This window comes from Grus americana, chromosome 15 (assembly GCF_028858705.1).
Source record: "Grus americana isolate bGruAme1 chromosome 15, bGruAme1.mat, whole genome shotgun sequence".
Lineage (NCBI taxonomy): Eukaryota > Metazoa > Chordata > Aves > Gruiformes > Gruidae > Grus > Grus americana.
In genome coordinates, this window is record NC_072866.1 from 863,898 (window position 1) to 883,149 (window position 19,252).

Here is a 19,252-nt window from a genome sequence, read left to right on the forward strand (position 1 = left end):
AGCCAGATGCTGCTGCTGAAGGGAGATGGGGACAGTGCTGTCCCCAGCCTGGTGCATGCTGACGGCCCCCCCGGGGTGCTCACCGGCACTCGGACCCTCGCTGCCGGCACAGCCGGCCCAGCCATGGGGGAAGACTCGGGCTCAGTGTGGGGCACAGCTCCCACGCCAGCTGTGCCGCCCGAACGCGCTGCGTTACACGGGCCTGATGCCCGCCCCTTCACCAGGCACGTTTTTCAGGGGGTCCAAAGCCCCCAGCTAGCCGAGGCGGTGGGAGCGCAGGCAGAGCAGAGACACGGCGGGCTGGCAGCCCGGCCCCGTTCTGCCTGCAGCTCAGCCGGCTCGCTGAGCCATCCCAGCACAAAAATCCGCTCAGCTGCCCTTTCGGATGAGGACAAGGGTCTAAAGCGCCACCCTCCACCCCCTCGCTGGCCGGGCAGGCGGATGAGCAATGACATTTCCCCAAGCTGACTTAGTACAGAAATACACAGGGACTCGATTCATCCCTCCGGCTTTACCAGCCGTGCACAGGCGCGAATCCGGCCGGGGGTTTGCAATGCCTCACCGCTGCATCCCCCACGCCACGCCACAAAACTGGAAAGCGATGACAAGCAAAATCCCCGTCCCCTCAGCTTCGTGGCCCTCCCTCTCCCCTGCGGTGGCCCTTGGAGGGACGTCGTGGGCTGCCTCTGCAAAAAGCAGCGTGTTTCAGCAGTTTGCAGCCATCGGAGTGAGCGTGTTCCCGCAGAAGCCCGGGTGCCCGTGCGGCGCCTCACCCAGCCTCTGGCACTGTGAGACCCGGCCGTGCCGCGGCCAGAGCTGCAGGAGAGACTGTGGTGTGTGCGGCACAGCTACACCGTGCCACGGGTGCGGGATGACCCAGGGCACAAGGCAGTGCTGGCACGGGCACCGGCACGGGACCAGCAGTGCTGGCAACGCTCCTGCTCCGCGAACACCCCCGGCCAGAGCCCTCACCACCGCACGGGCACGAGCCATCCATCCCACAGAGACAGAGAGACTTTAGCCCAGGCAGGAATAACTCCCACTTGTTGCGCTCCCAAGCCTGAGACTCGGGAGCCAGCACGTGCTTGTACATGGCTCTGAACTAACCCAGCTCCTGGCAGGCAGCTGCCGGCCTCCGGAATTAGCACAGGCAAGCAAAAGTCCCGGGACAAGCCATGCGGTGGCTGTGGGCAGCCCAGGCACTTGGCAGCAGGCAAACAAGCAGCATTTTCATCTAGTCCTCCCTTTGGGAACAGTCATTGCAAAACCAGCTTTTGAGCTGGGCTTATTCCCACGGGCATCCCGGCCGCAGCCTGGCCTCGAGGCTGGGGAAGGGAAATCCCGCTGCTGCGAGGGAGCCGGACGCTGCCTCGGGGCGAGCAGGGCTGGGAGCAAGCACAGCTCCCTGCGCTCCCTGCAGCTGCGGGGTTTGGCTCCTGCGAGCGTTTTATTTGCACAGGTGCAGTTAGAATAAAATAGAGGAAAAATAATCGAAGCTGGAAAGGTGCCTCCGAACATGCAGCAGCCTTTCAGGAGAGAGAGGCTTTGGAAAGGGAATGTGCACGGCCGCACGGCCACGCACATGCATCCAGCCTCTGGGCAAGCGACCGCGAACGCCGCTCTGGTAAACCCTGCTGACCAGCCCACTGCAGCGGCATGCTTCGGGCACGGCGCCCACCGAGCATGGCTCCAGCCGCGAGCGTGTCCCCAAAGCAGCAGCTGGGGACAGGACCCCCGCTGAGCCAGGCAGAGCTGCGGCGTGCTGTGCCGTGCCGGAGGAAGATGCCTAGGAGCCGCGCGAGCGATGCTCACTCACCTGCACAGCCTCTGCTCCCTTCCCTCCGCGTTCTGCCGAGCGCCCGCCGCTGGAGGAGCAGCTCATCTGAGAGTGGCTCTTGGGGAGCGTCCCCATCCCCTCAACGCACGCAACCGCAGGCACGCTCCCATCCCGGCCGGGATCCCCTACTCCCACCCGCGCCGCCCGACCTCCTCATCCACCACCTCCGCTTCCCTCACCCATCACCTCAGGTTTCTTGCTCGCTCTGTGCTCGGCTCTTTTTTTCTTTTCTTTTTTTTTTTTTTCCTCCCAATCTTGTTTCTATAGAAACGAGATTAGCAGAGGGGGAAATAAAACAGCCCCATGTGACTCAGATTCCGACACTGAAGAATCTCCCGGTCGCGTTCGCTGGGGTTTTACATAACCAGAAGTCTGCGCGGGTTTGGCTGGGGGACCCGGCTCAGATGGGGGGACCGGGCTCGGCCGAGGGGACGGGGCTTGGTGTAGAGGACAGGGCTTGGCCGAGAGGGATCACCAGGCAGAAGCCAGCAATGCCACCTCAGGCTCACCTCTGGCAGACCCCACCGCTGGCTTTGGGCTTTTGTGGCACTCCTGATGCAACAACGTGCCACCAAACCCCAGCGGCATCCGCGGAGGACGCCGCAAGCCCCTGGCACCCCGCGCAGCTTCACTGTCTGTTCCAGTTGAGAAGGGGAGAAAGCAGAGGTAGTGATGCTGAAAACGGCACTGACTCCCACCAAAACTTGTGGGGTCCCCAGGTGAGCTTTGCAGGAGGAAGCCCCAAGAGCCCCCCCACGCTGCCAGGCCATCCTGCCCCTGCCCTCACCACTCAGGAAACTGGTTTTGGCCACTGGTCTCCAATCTCCGTGGGCTCAGGGGTGACAATGCAGGGAATCTGGTGAGCTGCAGACAGCCATGTACTCTGCTGCCCTCACGTTCCTCCTCCTCGATCTCCTAAATCCGTGAGCAATGTCTGGGGTTGGGGCGCACAAGCTCTTCCACCACTGTTTTGGGTCATCGGGTGACAGGCACAGGACACTGCCCACAGGGACTTCCCAAGCCCAGATGGATGCTGCACACCTCGGCTCCAGGCGAGTGCTGGGTGGGGAGCGCTGGGGACCCCCGACCGGAGCCTGCCCTCCATGTGTTCCCTTAGCACGAGGACAGACGCTGACCGCACGTGGCCACCGCTGCCTGCCAAGGTTGCCCAGCCGGGGCTTCTGCCGCTGAACCCCCACGTCTGTCCAGGACGCTGCCCTTCGGCCACGCCTCTGGGGGCTCACCCCCCACTCCCCAGATGCTGCCCAGGGCTGGAAATGGGAAGCTTGGGTGACGTCCTGCCAGAACACAACAGTTCAGCCCAAAGAGCAGCGAGGTGCCTTCCCCAGGGCAGCGGCGCAGGGACGCGGGTGGGCTCGCAGTCCCTACGGCAGGGCAGCAGAGAGCACCTCGGGAGGGTTGGTCCCTCACCCGAAGGGCAGGGCATCGGCTCCATGCAGGGACAGGAACTCACCGACAGTTGCTCCGAGTCCCTGGGTTTCCTTGGGGACTTCAGAGCCCCACTTCTCGCACTGACTCAACCGTGATTAGTTTGTGAGATGTGATGCCGTCACAGCCCGAGGTCTGCCTGCGGGCTATTACATTAGGGAATCTCTCCCCGCTGAGCATGGCGGTGTTGAACAGCACATCAGCGGAACAGGCGCTCGCTTACCTCCACGAGGAGCTCAGGACAGATCAGACAGCACGACAGAGCAGCTGCGGGCAGCCGTGGTTTGAGCAAGTGATGAATTTGGGCGTATCCACCCAACCGAACATTTCCATGTGTTATCACATGTGAGCCGTGCGATGTGCCGAGGTTGGGTGAAGCTGCACAGAAGAAGCCAAAGGCTTTTGCACTGCCAAGGGAATGAGCTCTGCAGGCGTGCAGGCTGACCCACCTGCCAGGGATGGGCCTTCATGAGCCAAACCAGCCCGGCTGGTGGGACGGAGCAAAGCCGGGGATGCCTGTTGTCACCCAACGAGGGGGTTGCTGCAAGGGGAGGACAGCTCGTCAGCGTGCTGAGGCTTCCCGAGGCCAGAGAGAGGGACAGTGGGGATGCTGCAGATGGGGAAAGAGTGGCAGGAGTTGCAGGAGATGATAAAGAAGCTAGAGGTCTCAACAAGAGGGAGCAAAGAGACAGACCCGGGACGTGATGTGCAGCTCAAGACAGGATGCCGTACTTAGAGACCCTGAACTGTTTTCCCCGTGCCACAGCTCACGAGCTGCCTCTCCGTTGATGAGTGCACTAAAGTCATAACGGAGAGACGGGTCGGAGCTGCAAAACCCCAACAACCCCGACCAGGGCAGCCCGGTGCCGCTGGCACAGCACGCCTGGCCGGCCACAGTGACGGGGGCTCAGGGAAGGGAGCAGATCTTTCGGTGGTTGCCGACATCCACCACATATAGGGGGGTATAAGCAGTGCTTAAAGCCTGTCAAGGAGCGCTGCTTTGCTAGGCCTGGCTCTTCACGAGCCGGGCAGATGCAGGCACCTAGACTGACGCTGGGCCAGCTTCCCTGGGCAGGACGCTGGACTCCGCAGGACCTGGCTCTGCAGCAAGGAGCTGGGCAGAGCAGAGGGATCCTCTATTTAAAGTATGATAGCGGGGTCACAAAAAAACTTCCGCCAGCAAAACCGCTTTGATACGTACAGCTAATTATAGTTGGCATTATCAGGCTGCGTTACAATTAGCGAGTCGGTGGCTATTCTCTATTTCTGCTCTGTGACACGAGGCAGGTAGGTATACCCAGGGATGAAAGGAGGAGGGAACCAGGGGGAGAAGGACGGAGATGCCTCACCGGTACCTTTAAATAAGCAGCGCAGCTGTTTCTGAGCGCTGTGGAAACGCAGGGTTTAGATGGGGGGGTGTTTCTAAAGGCGGCCAAGGACAGAAACACCACCCATCCCTCCAGCACAGCCTCCACGATCTCGGCAGCCTCGTGACCCTGCTGCCACCCACTCCCCCCCCGAGGGCGAGGTCTGCCGGCACCCTTCAGGCATGCCGGAGGTCCCACCAGACCTCCTGGGTCCTGCGCCTCCGAGCAGAACCCCCGCGCTGACTTTTCTGAGCTATTTAGAGGCCAGATTAAAGCAGCATCCAGGAAGAAACCCAACCTCACCTTCTACTCGCATCTCCCAAAGCCCATCCCTGTTGGCCTGTCCCATACTCAGTACCAAGCCAGTGGCTTCACAGCAGCGGAGGCCAATGAAAGCAGCAACGATCCCTGGAAATGGATGGCATCTTTAGAACTTTTTTCTTGTTTTCTTTGAAAACTGGAGTTTTGTTAAACTTACAGCATTTGCTGCAAAGAATCTGATGCTAATCCAAGCAGAAGGAACCATCTGATGAGCCCCAAATTAAAATGTTCTTTTGTTCTGGCTTTCAAACATTGTATTTTAATACCAATGTACACTCTGAACGGAAGGTAAATTTGCATGTCCTTCCCCTAAAAATTCTCTGCCAAACCAATGATTTTATTCATTTGCATTTTGACAATAACAACTGTTCCCCCCCTCGACCAACAGCTGTCCGTGCAGGAACAGAGACGCTGGGCATGCGCGCCCGCAGCCTGGTGACTCACGCTGCGCCCTGCAGCCCCCCGGCATGCCCGTGCCGCCGTGGAGGGGGGGGACAGGACCTGCACCAGTATCGTCTCCCTCCCCAGGCATCGGCATCACCCACGGGCACCCACAATCCTGTTGTGAACCCACTCCCGCAGGGGTGCGAGGCAGGGAGCATCCCGTGGGCGAGCACCGCAAGGAGGCGGGGGGACGTGCTGCTGAGAGACCCCCACCCAGCGGTATGAATGTGGCCCGTGAACGGGGCAGTGGGACGTCAGCAGAGGTGGGATCTTGAAGACAACTTAAGATGATCTGGAAGTTTCCTCTCTCTCCAGCCTCTGAGCAAATATTTAGGCTGGGACCTCCATGCCTGCCACTGTGTCACGCTAATACGCTGTCGTCTGCAAAAGGAGACGTACACAAAGAGCTCCTTAGTGCCTACCATAAGCCGCACCACTGATGAGCACCATCTCATGATGACACGTACCGATATGGCTTACCTGCAGAATTAGCTTAATCTACTTTAAAAACAAAAGTCCAACCATCTACAGACAACAATTAAATAAAACCTACAAAATAAAATGGACAAAAATGGCTTTCCTTGGGAAAAATCCCCATCACTTTGCTTATTTTTAAGTATTCTAGCATTTCCATTTCCTATCATTTTTAATGAAGATATCTGCTCCTTCCTGAGCAGCAGGACAGAAACTTTGGGCTCTTCCATCCGGGCTGCGTAAGCGTGCTTGAGCGTACGTCTGTCAAAGCAGAGAAACGCGCAGACTTGCTCCCTTCTTGCCAGGGGACAGGAGTGCTCTGCATGCAGCCCTGGTAGCTAGTTTTCAGAATTTCCTCCCTAGCAATTAAAGTTTTTATTCTAAAAGATACCAGGGAAAATAAAGAAAAAAAGAGAAAAGGACAAAACCCAACAAATCTCTTTCCTCGTGTGCAATCTGCCTGGATGGGTGAGGGGGTCCCTGGAGGGGCTCAGCCCTCCCTGGACCTTCATCTTCCTCCACCCACTCTGGTCGCCACTCGGACTGAGCCCACACATGGCGAGGCACCGCCATGCCATCCCAGCATCCCCGCCGTGCCATCCCAGCATCCCCGCCGTGCCATCCCAACATCCCCGCCGTGCCATCCCAGCATCCCCGCCGTGCCATCCCAACATCCCCGCCGTGCCATCCCAGCATCCCCGCCGTGCCATCCCAACATCCCCGCCGTGCCATCCCAGCATCCCCGCCGTGCCATCCCAACATCCCCGCCCTGCCGTCCCCATCGGCCCCAGCAGCTGCGACTGCGGCCTGATGCCCCGCGCAGGGGACAAGCCGCCCCGGGGGGGACGTGCCGTTGTTTAGTCTGAGCACTGCACTCGCGCTGGAGCCGGCTCTTGTTTTAAATGGCCCCGCGTCCGATGCTGCACGCAGGAATGGAAAAGCTTGTTATTCTGGGCTGCCAGTCGGCCAGGCTTTTCCAAGTGGAGGAGAGGAGTGATGTGGTTAGCGCGAGCCGGCCGCAGAGCCTCGATGGTTTTCCTTTCTGGGCTGGCACCCGGCTCCTCCAGCGGACCACACGGCCTGCCACCATCGCTCGCTGTCGGGACAGGCGGGCAGGTGCCAGGAGCCGTGCGTGTACGTGGGTGTGCTTGTGCACGCGGGCATGCTCACGTACACGGGCGTGCTTGTGCATGCAGGACTGCCTGCGCAGGGGGCTGCGGGGAGGGACGGGAGAGGGGCGGCAGGGAACGAGCCCAGCCCCCCCGGAGGCACGGGGACACCCCCAGACACGGACCCCCAGCAGCATCCCACTGGCCTGGCTGCTCGGGGACGGCGCAGAGCGGGGCCAGGACATGTCCCATGGGGACACGCACGGCCTAACTCACGCCTGTGCTGCCCGAGCCGGGCGGCCGGGGGTGCTGGTGGCCCCCAAAGTGCACCCAGCACCTCCACGTGTCATCCACAAAGCTCCTCAAACTGGTACGGCAGCACCCACAGAAGAAATACGTATTAAAACCCAACCCATGGAGGATCTTGGGCTTTCTTCTTTTCTTTTAATCAGCCAGAGGGTAAAAGGAGGAAGCCCAAACACCACGAGTCTGACCAGAAAGTACAACGCTGGTGTCTGCCAGCACCAAATGGGAAAAAAATCATTAAAGTATTTTTCCGGTCAGGAGAACAAAGCCATAAAGTGCCCCCGAGGTACCCACAGCCCTATTCTACCCCCCGCGTTTCCTCTCCTACAGAAAGTAAGTGGTTAACGGGGGCAGCCGGGCCCACGCCACGGACCCCGCTCCGCTCCCAGCACCCTCCTCCCAGTCCTGGGATGGGCAGCAGGAAGGTGCAGAGCTGGGGGGCACCCGTGGGACTCGTGCACAGCACACACCGTCCCCTGACGCTTCGCCTGGCCCAGGGCCAGATCTGCGCTGGGGGCCGGGAGCTGGGGACCCACCAGGTCACACTTACAACCACGTCTCTCTGTGCTAAAGGAAAATTTCCCTCTCTGGTTTTCCCTTAGGTCTTGCGAGCACGTCAGGATTTAAATCCCAGCCCGCTGGGCTCTCTCGCACCAGTGCATGAAACCGCATCTTCTTCTCTTCCCCGTGTCCCCAGCTCTTCCCAGGCTGGTGAAAACCCCTCATCACCAGCCGGCATCTCCCCCGCTCTGCCCAGCAACGCGCACGGGGCCGCGGGACACCGCTCAACAGCCCTTGAAACAACGGGGACAAGGGCGACGGGAAAGGCAAATCCTACAGGCAAACTGCGGCTGGTCCAAACTTCCTCCCAGTCCAAAAGTCCCCTTCAAAAGGCACGACGGGGATTTACAAAGGTCTCTCTTGCAAGAAGGGGAAAAACGCAGGAGAGAAAAGCCCTTGGCGTGCCTCCCTCGCAGCCGCCTCCAGCCACCGCGTCTGCCCCACGGCGGGGAAGCGCCACGGAGGTTTGAGGGACTTGAAGGGATTTGCGACGCAATAAAAACATTCCTGCCTGCAAAGCATGAAACCCCAAAAGTTTATGGGAAACCACTGTCTTCGGGATGTCTGCATATCTTCAGGCATCCTGGGAGCTGTAGTTCAAAGAAACCAAGAAAAAGCAAGCGGCCGATAATGATGGTTTCTGGATGGAGGTTGTGTGACTATTGGCTCCCACATGAAAGCCTGAATTTCTGGGATGCTGAGCCCGTTTCTGCAGCCAAGTGAGAGGAGAGCTCTTCGGCGCCTGGGGCACGAGGGACTCCAGCAATGGAGCGAGGGAGAGCGAGAGGCACTCGCCGCCCTCGGGGAAGAGCAAATGGCCTCGGCTCCGACGCAAGCAACCCAAAAGCCAAGCGTCGACGATTTGGAGGAGGGATGTGCTGCAGCAGGAGCCAAGCGGGACAGGCCAAAGCCACTTCCAGGGCTGGGAACCTCGCTGGGATCTGTCAGAGGTGTGGTCCCTGCGTCTCCAGCCAGCGTCCGGCCAGGGACCAGCTGGGTGGGGGACCACAGCGAGGGACCGAGTGTGGGGATGGGGTCCTCCTCCAGGCGAGGCTGCAAGAGGACCCAGCACAATGGCTTTCATCTGGTACTACGAAATCAAAGGGCACCTGTCCAGGCTGCACGGCCTCGCCTACGAGTCTCTGTGCCTCGGTTTCCCCATTCACTCTTATTATCCACCTATCCCCAGGGCTGCCGGGACTGGCCTTTGCTATTTGAACACTCCTGGGGAGCTGAGCTCCTCAGAAGCCGGCTGTTCACACCGCACCATGCCCAGCATCATTAAATCACCATCAGGCCCATTTCCTCAGACCCCACGAAGGACGGCCGTGCCAACCAGGCCGGTGAAAGACGTTTTATTCTGACACAGGAGTCTCTTCATGCAAGAGAGTGACCTCCCAGCAGGAGAACCAGCAGCACTCGATGTCCTCCAGATGAGGCACTTCCCATCAGCAGAGCTCCTGCATGCCCCTCATGCATGGCCGCACTGAGGGCGGCGATGGGGGGGCACAGATGTGGGAGGGTCGCATCTCATCCTGGACTGAGCCTGGAAACATCCAGGAGACAAGAAGCTTCCATCTCCAACCAAGGAATCCTGCACAAAGACCATAACCTCTGGGCAAAGCCAACGCTAGAGACGTGAGCCATGGCGAGTGACCCTCTCACCAGGAGCCCGGGCTTCACATCAGACCACAAGACTGCTCCACGGCTGTGCAAGGCCCTCTCCACCATCAGACATCTGCCCACGACACAGAGACGCCATGCCAAACCCATGACGCAAGACTTTGCATCAGCTGACTCAAAACCCCAGCGCGGTGTGCTCTGCAGCACTGGCTGCCGGGAGCCTGAAGTCTTCAAAAGTCATTTCGGACCCCTAGAAAGCAAACAGCCAGCAATGAAAGATAAACCATCAGAGGGGCTGTCCTCGGAGAACACCTGTAGCCCTGAAGAAGAGGTGGATTCTTCACGCTGGCAAGAGCAGCACAGATGCTTTCCAGGTGTCTCGCCTGCCCCCTCCAGCACAGAACACATCGCAGGTTGCTGCTGAAAAAGCATCTCGGTGCACAGCAACCGCTGCCTGCGGGGTGGGGACCCCACGGGAGGCAGGTCCCCCAGGACACAGCACCCTTCACCCCTTGTTGCAACTTCACCCAGGCTGTCACGGAGCGAGTGCCTTCCAGCTTCGCAGACCAAACTGTCCTTCGATGCGACCAGCCAGCAGGTCCACAGGGCGCTGCAGAAAGATGCCTCTTTTTTGCAGAGCTGGGCCCAGCTGCTCTGGAGGAGAGCAGCGCCTGGAGATGTTTCTGAGCCAGTTGTGCATCTCGCAGACAGTGGACAAGCTGCTCTGTAAGGTGCCCTGAAACAGTCCAGGCCACAACAGGTAAGTTGGGAGACCTTGCCTCCAAGATTTAGGGCATCGCGCTGGTGCCTCTTGCTTCCTTTTCCTTGACTGCCGAACTCACGCAGCGATCCCGATCTCCCCCGGAGCTAAATCCCAGGATTACTGAAAGCACACGGTGGGCGCAGCCTGTTCCCTGCTCCGAGGTGGTACGTACCCCTTCTCCGGAGGGCAGGGTCCCACCAGGCAGGCGGTCTCCTGGCTCTCCCCGCGCCAGCAGCAGGCTCCCATTGTGCAGTGAAAACCCGCGGGTCCCCGGACGGGGCTGTGCCGCTAGCGTGGGTGGGCTCAGCACCTGGCACGCAGCGCCAGCACTTGCCCCAGGGCAGAGGGTTTGGGGCAGGGGCTTGTAACACTTGGCCCTGCTCATTTCAAGTCGTGGTCTGGTGCCCTCGGTCTGCTCCTCAGCACCGAGAAAACCCAACTGAGGAAGATGGTGGAGGCTTCAGGAGCAGAGCAGATGCTCAGGAACCGTAACCGCCTCCCGTCCAGCCCCAGCCAAAACACGGCTCCCCAGTGCATGCCTCCAATGCCTGCAGCGCACACAACAGCCCAGCCTTTGCCGCACAATCCCTCGTACCTTCCGTCTTCTCCTGCACTGCTCGACCCTGTTACAAGGTTTTTCATTGCAGGGTGAGCCTCAGTGATGGGTAACTCCAGAGCAGAGCCTCAGGGAGGGAAGGGGGGAGCAGGAGGCTGCTGTTACAGCCCGTTTCTGAAAGGAAAAGCAACCATCTGGGTTCAGAGCATCTCTCAGCAGCTTGGAGGAACACACGCACTCTGCCACGTTTTGATACGGGTTGGCTCAGTGCTCCGCAGACACACAACATGGGCCTTCTGCAGTCATTGCACTGAGCCCTCTCTTTGAATTAACACCGCTTTTCTGATCAGATTGAAAATGCTGACGTCTGTCTATTATACCAGGAGTCGTTCCCAGAGCTACCGTCTCTTTTTCCAAATGAGCCAAAGCAGCAAAGGGTTATTAACCAGGGAGAAAATGAGGACAGGAAGGGAACGTGCTGTTCTTTGATAGGAAATGTGCTAATGAACATTATAAAAATAAAGATCAGAAAAACCTCAATGACAACTTCAAGCCTAGAAAAGCTCCAGTCAGTGCCCAAAGCGAAACAGCCGAGAGAAGAGAGGGGAAAGTCCGCCGTGGCCCAAGCACCTCGCAGCACCCGGGACCACATGCAAAACTCTCACCCCCAGCACCAGGTTGCTTGATTGAAGCAAAGTCTGACATTCGGCTCATGGCGGAGGTACCCGAGCCCCTCTGCTCGTCCCGGGGCTGATTTCAGCCAGCGCTAACCCGATCATGAGAGAAAGCGCCGTTACGTGACGGCTGATCGACGGCTTAGTGCAACGCGAGCCACCCAGAGCAGCGCCGCGCGCGCCAGTCCCCGTCTGCTCCGTCAGCCGCTCCGTGGGGACGTGCGGCCACGGCACCTCACTCCTTGCAGCTGGTCAGTCCCTGGAGAGGAAGAGGAGCTGCCACACCGCAACGTTCAGGCCTTGCTGCTGCAAGGGGATCGACCTCTCGCGGCCTTGTGAGCGGCTTTCAGGTTGGCTCGACTTGTTGGCTTTGGTTCGCTCGGCTGCTCTTCGAAGGGACTCTGCTTTCACAGGACCGGGTCCAACAAAACACTTAAGCATGTGCTCATCTCCCAGGGTAAGAGCGGCCCGGGGAGATCAATGCTTCAGAGAAACGCACTTTCCTGGATCGGGGCCACGGTGCTGGAGCTGCCACCACCAAAGCCATACCTGAACGGGACCTCCCAGTGCTCTCCCTCCTCAGGAAAAACAGCAAACCTATACTGAACATCAACCTATATTTTAGGTGTTTAAAAATAAGCAAACTTACCCTCCTCTACAAAATAACAGAAATCCTGGAAAAAACAGAGCACAAACTGTACCTTCACACATCCCCCACCGAGCGCCAACCCAAGGCGAGAAGAAGGAGGCTAAGTCCAACGGGTGTCATATTTTCTAACGAAAACGTTAGCACAGCCCTGGGGCTCGTGGTGACAGGTAAATTCGCTGCAGGGAGGCCCCGGGCTCCCAGCGCTGCGCCGGGCTCAGCGGGAGCCGGGAGGGGACCCCGGCGGGACGGATGCTCTAAATTAGGAATGAAAACATCCCCCCCCCGGCTTGGCAGAAGGGTACACTCAAAGTGAGCCCTTGTCTGGGACAGCCAGCGGCCGAAGCGAGGCAACGACGACAGCTCCGCCGGAGTCCAAAATATACTCGCAACTTGTTTTGAATTACTTTATGCAGGGCTTTAAAAAAAAAAAAAAAAAGAAAAACACTTAAAAATTTCCATCCAACCTGGCTGCGGAGCTGCACGGGGACCTGGGTTTTGTTTCCACGCAGCCAGTACAGTGATGCTGATCTGAATTCCTTCCCCTGGGTAGTGAAAAGAGAGAAATCGCAGGGAGGGCAGCGCTGAGAAGAACAAGGGGAGACAAAAGCCCCTCGCCGCGTTTCACCAGTGATTTCGAGTGATGACCGCAACGCCTCTGTGCCAGCGGCTGTGGGTGGGAGTGACGCTCCCTCCCAGCACCCCGCTCTCTGCAGGGGTGGCTGCCCCGGGGCGCCGGGACCCCACGGACCCATCAGCCTTAGATAAACCCACAAAGGTAATTTGCTCCGCAAGCACCGCAGTACAGCCCCCCGCCGGCGTCGAAAGCTCCTGCTCGTGGCTCGAATCAACGTGGCTACATTACAAACAAACCTGTGGGAGGGAGAGGGAAAGAAAGAATCCCTCGAGGAATCTGCAAGGCACTGGAGGAGCTAAAAATAAACACCGACAATAAGTCAATCTAGAAACAGAAAACTAAATTCCCTAATAACAGAGGGCTGCCAGCCGGAGGGTGGAGATGCCCGGCACCCCGCACTCCGGCTCTGCCCGCCGAGGCTCCCGTGGAGAGTGGGGACACAGGGACCCCCGTGCACGTCACTGTGGGACCGAGGGGGCATCGCTGCTTCTGAAGCAAGCGGGGGGCACCTGCGACACAGCCCGGCTCCTGGGCCGGGACATGTGGCACCGAGGCTCCTTGCTGCTTTTTATCTTTGCGTTTCCCAGTTACCTCTCAAGATGGGCCAGCCGACTCCGAGGAACTACGATGCTCGCACCAAACTCCCCAATCCCTGCTCCGCTCCCTTCCAAGCTCCAGAAACAGAGCCAAATCCGTCCTTCCCAGTGCTGGTCACCATCTTTCCCACATCCCCCAGATGAGATCAGCCTGGTCTCAGGACCCATCTCAGTAGCTATCAGTGCTCGGCTCTGCTGTTCGCCCCCTTCCAGGCCCCTCCAAGGATGCGTGCCCCGATCCAGGCTTTCCACCCTCCTGAACACGTGCCATCGCAGACAGAAACCTCAGAGCATGGGCCACGGTGATCTCACAGCTCTAAGGCAACAGAAACATTCTTGGAAAGTGTATAAAAGCCTCTGGATGGCAACTCGCTTGCAATGTGAACTTCAAATGTGAATTTCAGGACTTCACAGGACCAGAAAAATCCAGCCTGGATGCGATCGCGGTAGATGAGAAGGGTGGAAGAGCTCTGGGTTTATCCACCAGGCGCGCAGAGACATTCAAGCCCGCTGGAAGGTCCCAGTACAAAGGCAGAAACCTGCTCTTGTCCACCACGTCCCCAGTGCCTGCAGGGGACAATGCATCCCCAAGGGCGATCGGGAGCGCCCCCGTGCTTGTGCCACCCCAGCCCACCACGCTGCTGCCTACAACGGGGGGGACCATCCCCGTGGCCGAGCAGAGGTGTGCTCCTTGCACCCAGCCGTCCCCAGATCAACGTCCTCCACCTGTCCCCACCCCGACACCGCAGCGCTGGCACAACCCACCCCCTGGTTACGCAGGGCAGAGCTGGAGGGACGCGAAGCAAGGACAGGCCACCTGGGAGCACGGAGCGAGCAGGAGGAGGTAATCCGATGATTTGCACTTGCCTCCCCCGCCCCGGCGTCAGGCTCCGGTGACTAATGCTCCAGGAAGGGGATGCTGCTCTCCTGCAACGATACACGCTGCTAATCCCGCGGGTTTATCTGTCACTTCCGCACCGGCTGCGGGAGCCAGCACCACCCTGCCTGGCTCCCGGAGCGCTCCCGCGGGAATCGCATGGCCTCCAGCTCCCACCGAGCCCTGCTCCCTGCGTGCTTCCATATCGCCCAGCCCAGCTCCTCCTTTCTCCCTCTTTTTCAATAAATGCTCTAGGAGGAGGAAAGGGTGTTGATGAGGTGTTTGTTTAAATAAAATGAGCTGGAAATGAGTGATGCTTCATCAGCCAGCGCTGACGCCTCTCCTGCCTAAAAGTTAATCGCCTGGGCTGGGAGGGGAGAGAAAGGGGATGGGGGCTCGGACCCGGGTCAACGCAGACACGGGGCACGCCGCTGCCAGGGCAGGGAACCACGGCAGCGCCGGAGTCCCTGGCTCGGGCAAAGCTCCCAGTGACCACCAGCCTCCAGCCCTCCTGAGTGCTCCCCACCCCGCTGCTCCGTCCAGGGACCCCCCGTGTCCCCCACCTCCATCGGCAAGCGGGGACCAGCAGCTCGCCCTGACCTGCCTGTTGCTTCCACATCCAGCACCTCACCTCCGTCCCCAGAGCAAGAGCCCGGGGCAGGCCCCACGGGATGTGCCCAGGGACACGACAGCAGCCCCCGGTCCCCAGGGCAGCGCCCGCCCGGGCCAGCGCCGTGGGCAGATAACCTGCCGCCGGCGACAGCCTGCGCCGTGCAAGTGCTGGGGCGTGCGGCTCGGCCATAACCCAGCTCTCCAGCTCAGGAATGTCCAAATAAATACAGAAATACATAAAAAGGCCATAAATAAAGTTGCCTGAGATGGCTGTTTGTCTCCTGCCTGGCCAGGACCCCCTCTCCCCCGTTGCTGTTTGCCTTGGCAGATGACAGCTGGGTAATTTGTTTCCATTGCAATGAAGTCCTAATTAACTGGAATAAACTTTTTACACTAAGTGTGTTTGTTTAACAAACTGGCTCTTTCAGAGCCTCCCCGAGACCTGATTGATGCATTTGAGGGGAGTGGAAACACGCTGGGTGCTCGGACATTAAAGCTGCAGTGTCTGAGCAGGCCAGGGCTGAAAGGGCTCTCTCTGTGTTTGGAAATCAGAAGTGACACCTCTGATGTCTGCACCGGGACGGGGATTTCAGCGTGGCCTTTGTGTACAAATATTTAGGATTTTCACATTTGGTGTGGCTGACATCCCACCCCAGCGTCCCCTCCTGCGCAGGCGAGTGGGGTCTCGCGGCCGGCAGATCCCCCAGGACCACGCTCAGCACCGGTGGGACGAGGTGGGACCCGTCACACTGAACTTGCTGCCGACTGCAGAGAAGCGTGCCGGGACACACGCGGTCCCTCCTGGTGAGAGCACTGGCGGCTCCGGCCAGCCAACAAAATCCCAAAGGTGAGACTCACGGGATGCTCCCAGGGAAGCAGGAGCAATGTCTTCAGCAGCGGCCGTGATGCCTCCTCCCCTGCCCTCACAGATCGGCTTCGCCGCTTGTGAAGCCAGTAACTTGCAGCAGGAAAAACAAGACAGTTAGAAACCAGTCTGAGATGGTTAGAAACCAGTTTCTGAGAGCTTCTAGCAACACTCACCAGCTGGAGGGAGGCAGGGGGACACAGAAGTTCGGTGAAAGCCCAGAAGGAGTGTCCTCCTCATCCTCAGAGCTGTCCGCTTGGTCTGGAAATGGCAAAGCCGAGCGGCCGCATTGCAGAATATGGATCCGGCACAACGGGGCTTGGCAGCCTGAGCCCAAGGCGGCGGTGAAGATGCCGTGTGCGGGCAGAGGGGCTTACTGGGAACGTCTGGGAACTGGGGAAGCACCTGGAGGTAACGGCTCTGGTGCTGTACCTTCTTCAGGAAGATTGCTGAAGGACAAGCAATGCTAAGCCCACACATCTGCTAGACGGTGGCCTAGGAGCCAACACAAAACCTTTGATTAAAAGAGGGACCAAAGAGGAACGCAGCGGGGAAAAGATGAGCAAACTGCCACCGGCACCCGAAGGCAAGCGCCAAGGACCGTCCTGCCGGCTCCGGCCAGACTGCCCACGGGGTGGAAAGCTGAGACACTGCACAGCTCCGCGGTAGGGCCCGGGCATGACGAGCCCCAAGCTGGAGCTGTATTTCAGCTGTCTAATGAGATAGCTGTATGAATAATAAGCACTTCTGGAAAACAAAGCATCCCTGACATCCGAGGGGGAGAATGAATGCAGCCGAGCTTTCCCTCCCTGGGTGCTTTTTCCTTCCTACCTCACAGCGCAAAGAAAATCCTGTAACAGCCCCTGCTTGAGCACTGTCAGCTCCAGAGGTTTCCTTGAGGCATTCAAGCTTTTTGGAAGGCTTGTCTTGTCTATTTTTAAATGCAAAAATGGGATTTTGTGGGCTCTAGGGTTCCTTTGCCTCCTTCTCCAACCCCTTTCCTCAAAGCACTGCACGCATTTCCCTTTACTGTGGGGCAAGAAGGTGTTTTCTTGTGGCTGGGGGTTTAGCAGATCTCCCACAACCCCTCAGTGAAATGCCCCAAAGTGTCCCCAAAGACAACCAGTCCGTGCTGACCACAGCTTTATCCAGTCAAGTCTTTAATTAGGTAAAAATACCATTATCCAGTGTTTCTTCAGTAATTATTATAGGCTCATCCTACCTTCAGCTGCATCTTCTGGACATCTTGAAAGCCACCAGCGGCAAGACTGATGGCAGAGGTCTGAGCCAGCTGCCCAGGCTCCCTACGCAGTGCATGGCGGGATCAGGCACTTCTGGAGGAGGAATTAATTTCCCCATCAATTAGATGGTGATGCTGGAGGTGATGCCCTTTTACATGATGTCCCAAGCCAAAGACACAACCAAGCACCCGCACCCTCGTCCCTTCCCGCTGGACATCTCCTGGGAGTCCCCACGCTCCCCTGGATCCCATCTTCGTTAATGCCAGAGACCTGAGGGAAAGCTCAAAGCCTTAGATCTCACCTCTGCGCGCACCGCTTTGTCAGGCTGCAGTAACGACAACGTATTTTCCTGCTTTCATGTCCTTAGACACACTGTTCCCTCAGCAAATTAGCGCTATCTACATGTCTCCCCACAGTCTGCCCAGCACAGCCCAAGTAAATCAGCGTATCCAGCCTGATTATCCCTCTCAGAGCAAAGAGCCAGAGGAGAAACACCAACGCCGCGGCTCACAGGGACCTGGCTGATTGCTCTCAAGGCTAATTCTGTCCTAATTTCCCCCACCACCGGCAATTTTTGCTTCTCAGGAGCTCAGGCGGCTCAGAGAAGGGCTGCAGAGCGCACGCTGTGCTTGGGACGTGGTTCCTGCCGGAGCAAGGCAGGAGACAACCGTACACGCCAAAGTGCTCGGACACCAGCCAGGTTGGCCATGGCCAGGGTGGTCTTGGGTGAGGATGAGCTTCTGAAGAGAGCGCAGGCTGATGTGGCTGTGGATGGCTCCGTGGGCCAGCTGTCCATCTGGCACCGCAGGGGAAAGTGCAGAGAGAAACTGCCCGGACTGCGTATTTGAATAAAAAGGCAGATTAATCTGTGGTTGTTCCAGGAAAGAGTATCAGAGGTCTTGCTCGTGCTGCGCTGACGGGCAAAGCAGCAAGCTCTTGAGATGATGCAAGGCAGCGAGGTTGAGAAAGGAGCACGAGGAACGGGAAATTTTCACTCACGAGCAGAAATTTAATGCACTCAACACGACTGAAACCCGCTACGATGATTTACGTGATCAGAAGTCTCTGCGTAGGAGGGGTGGCAGGGAGGGAAGAGGAGGGCACAGTATACTTCCAGTACATGCCATTACAGGTTTTCTTCTTTAGAATTACAGATCTTTTAACAGCCAGTGCTTGAAGAAATACAGATTTACCTTCTCACCAAAGACCGAGAAGAGGCACAGCGCATCATACCTGAGCCAGCACAGGACTGCAGGAGCTCGACCTTAAATATACGTTCTCAACGGACAGAAAGAAATAATGCGTTACAAAGGATTTGGGTTTGTGAGTCGCATGCTAGAAGGCTCACGGCGCCAGCAGTGAAATACCACGTGCATTTCTGAACGCTGTAGTTGGTGACTTTTCGGTGCAGAAGTTAACGCACGGCAGGCGACAAAAGGTCGAGCTGCCCGGAGAGGCAGCCCAGGCTGGCAGCAATCCCCACGGGCTGAGGGGAAGATGGGGGCAGGCAGCGTCGCGCACGCTCCATACTGCAAAGCGGCTGTTTTCCCATCCCAGGAGATGGGATAAGGCTGACTGTCAGGAAAGACTTTGAAAAAAAGTCGAGTGAAAAAAAACAGGAGTTCTTTAAGGGGAGTTCGCTGGATGTCTGTAAAGTCCCAATTTCATAGTCAGGAAAACGAGCAACTCGCTTAAAAATCCCGTTTGCTGAGTGAAGGCTCAGAGTGGAAATGGGATATAGAATACGGAATGGTCAATAGAAATGAAAAATTACCTTGTGTAGGAACCTGATAAAGGAAACTAAAGAAGGGGAAAATGCATGGCTGGACATGCAAAATCCACTATCAGGAGCCAAACAAATTCTAGCAATAGGGCCATTTTCAAGGAGCAAAAGGATCATTTTTAAGCAGAGACTGTCAAACCGCTCCTAATGATGCAGAAAAAGCAAACATCGTCAGTAGATACTTATTCTGTGTTTGGGGAAAAAAGCAGAGGAAAGTCCTTGTAGGAGAGATGAAACTTTCCTAAACCATTAGTATCATCACCTACATCTAAGGCGGCCAAACGGCACCAAACCACCCACACGGGGATCGTGTCCCCAAAGCTGGGGAGAGTTCCTGGGCTCTGCCGCTCCTTTTGAGCAAACGTGGAGCTGCCACGTCCAGATGGCAAATGGCTCCTTCCCAGCAATATTCACACCCAGCAGTGAAGATGACCTAGTTAACTACTAAATGGTCAGCCTGATGTAAGATCCAGAAGCCTGGGCTCATCTGGAATTAAATTAAGAAATAATT

At 57.8% G+C, this 19,252-nt stretch overlaps 1 protein-coding gene across 18 annotated transcripts in view; it reads right to left on the reverse strand.

Moving 5' to 3' along the window:
• Nucleotides 1–19,252, reverse strand: part of LOC129213424 (ankyrin repeat and fibronectin type-III domain-containing protein 1-like) — a 249,906-nt gene that overhangs the window by 45,360 nt on the left and 185,294 nt on the right. For 3 of the 18 annotated variants that reach the window (XM_054843425.1, XM_054843428.1, XM_054843423.1), the window contains exon 1: nucleotides 1,817–1,970. The exons of the other annotated variants lie outside the window; for them this stretch is intronic. The gene's annotated coding sequence lies outside the window, so the exon portion shown is untranslated. Of the gene's footprint in view, nucleotides 1–1,816; nucleotides 1,971–19,252 lie in introns of those variants that run through there. 18 annotated transcript variants of the gene reach the window in all.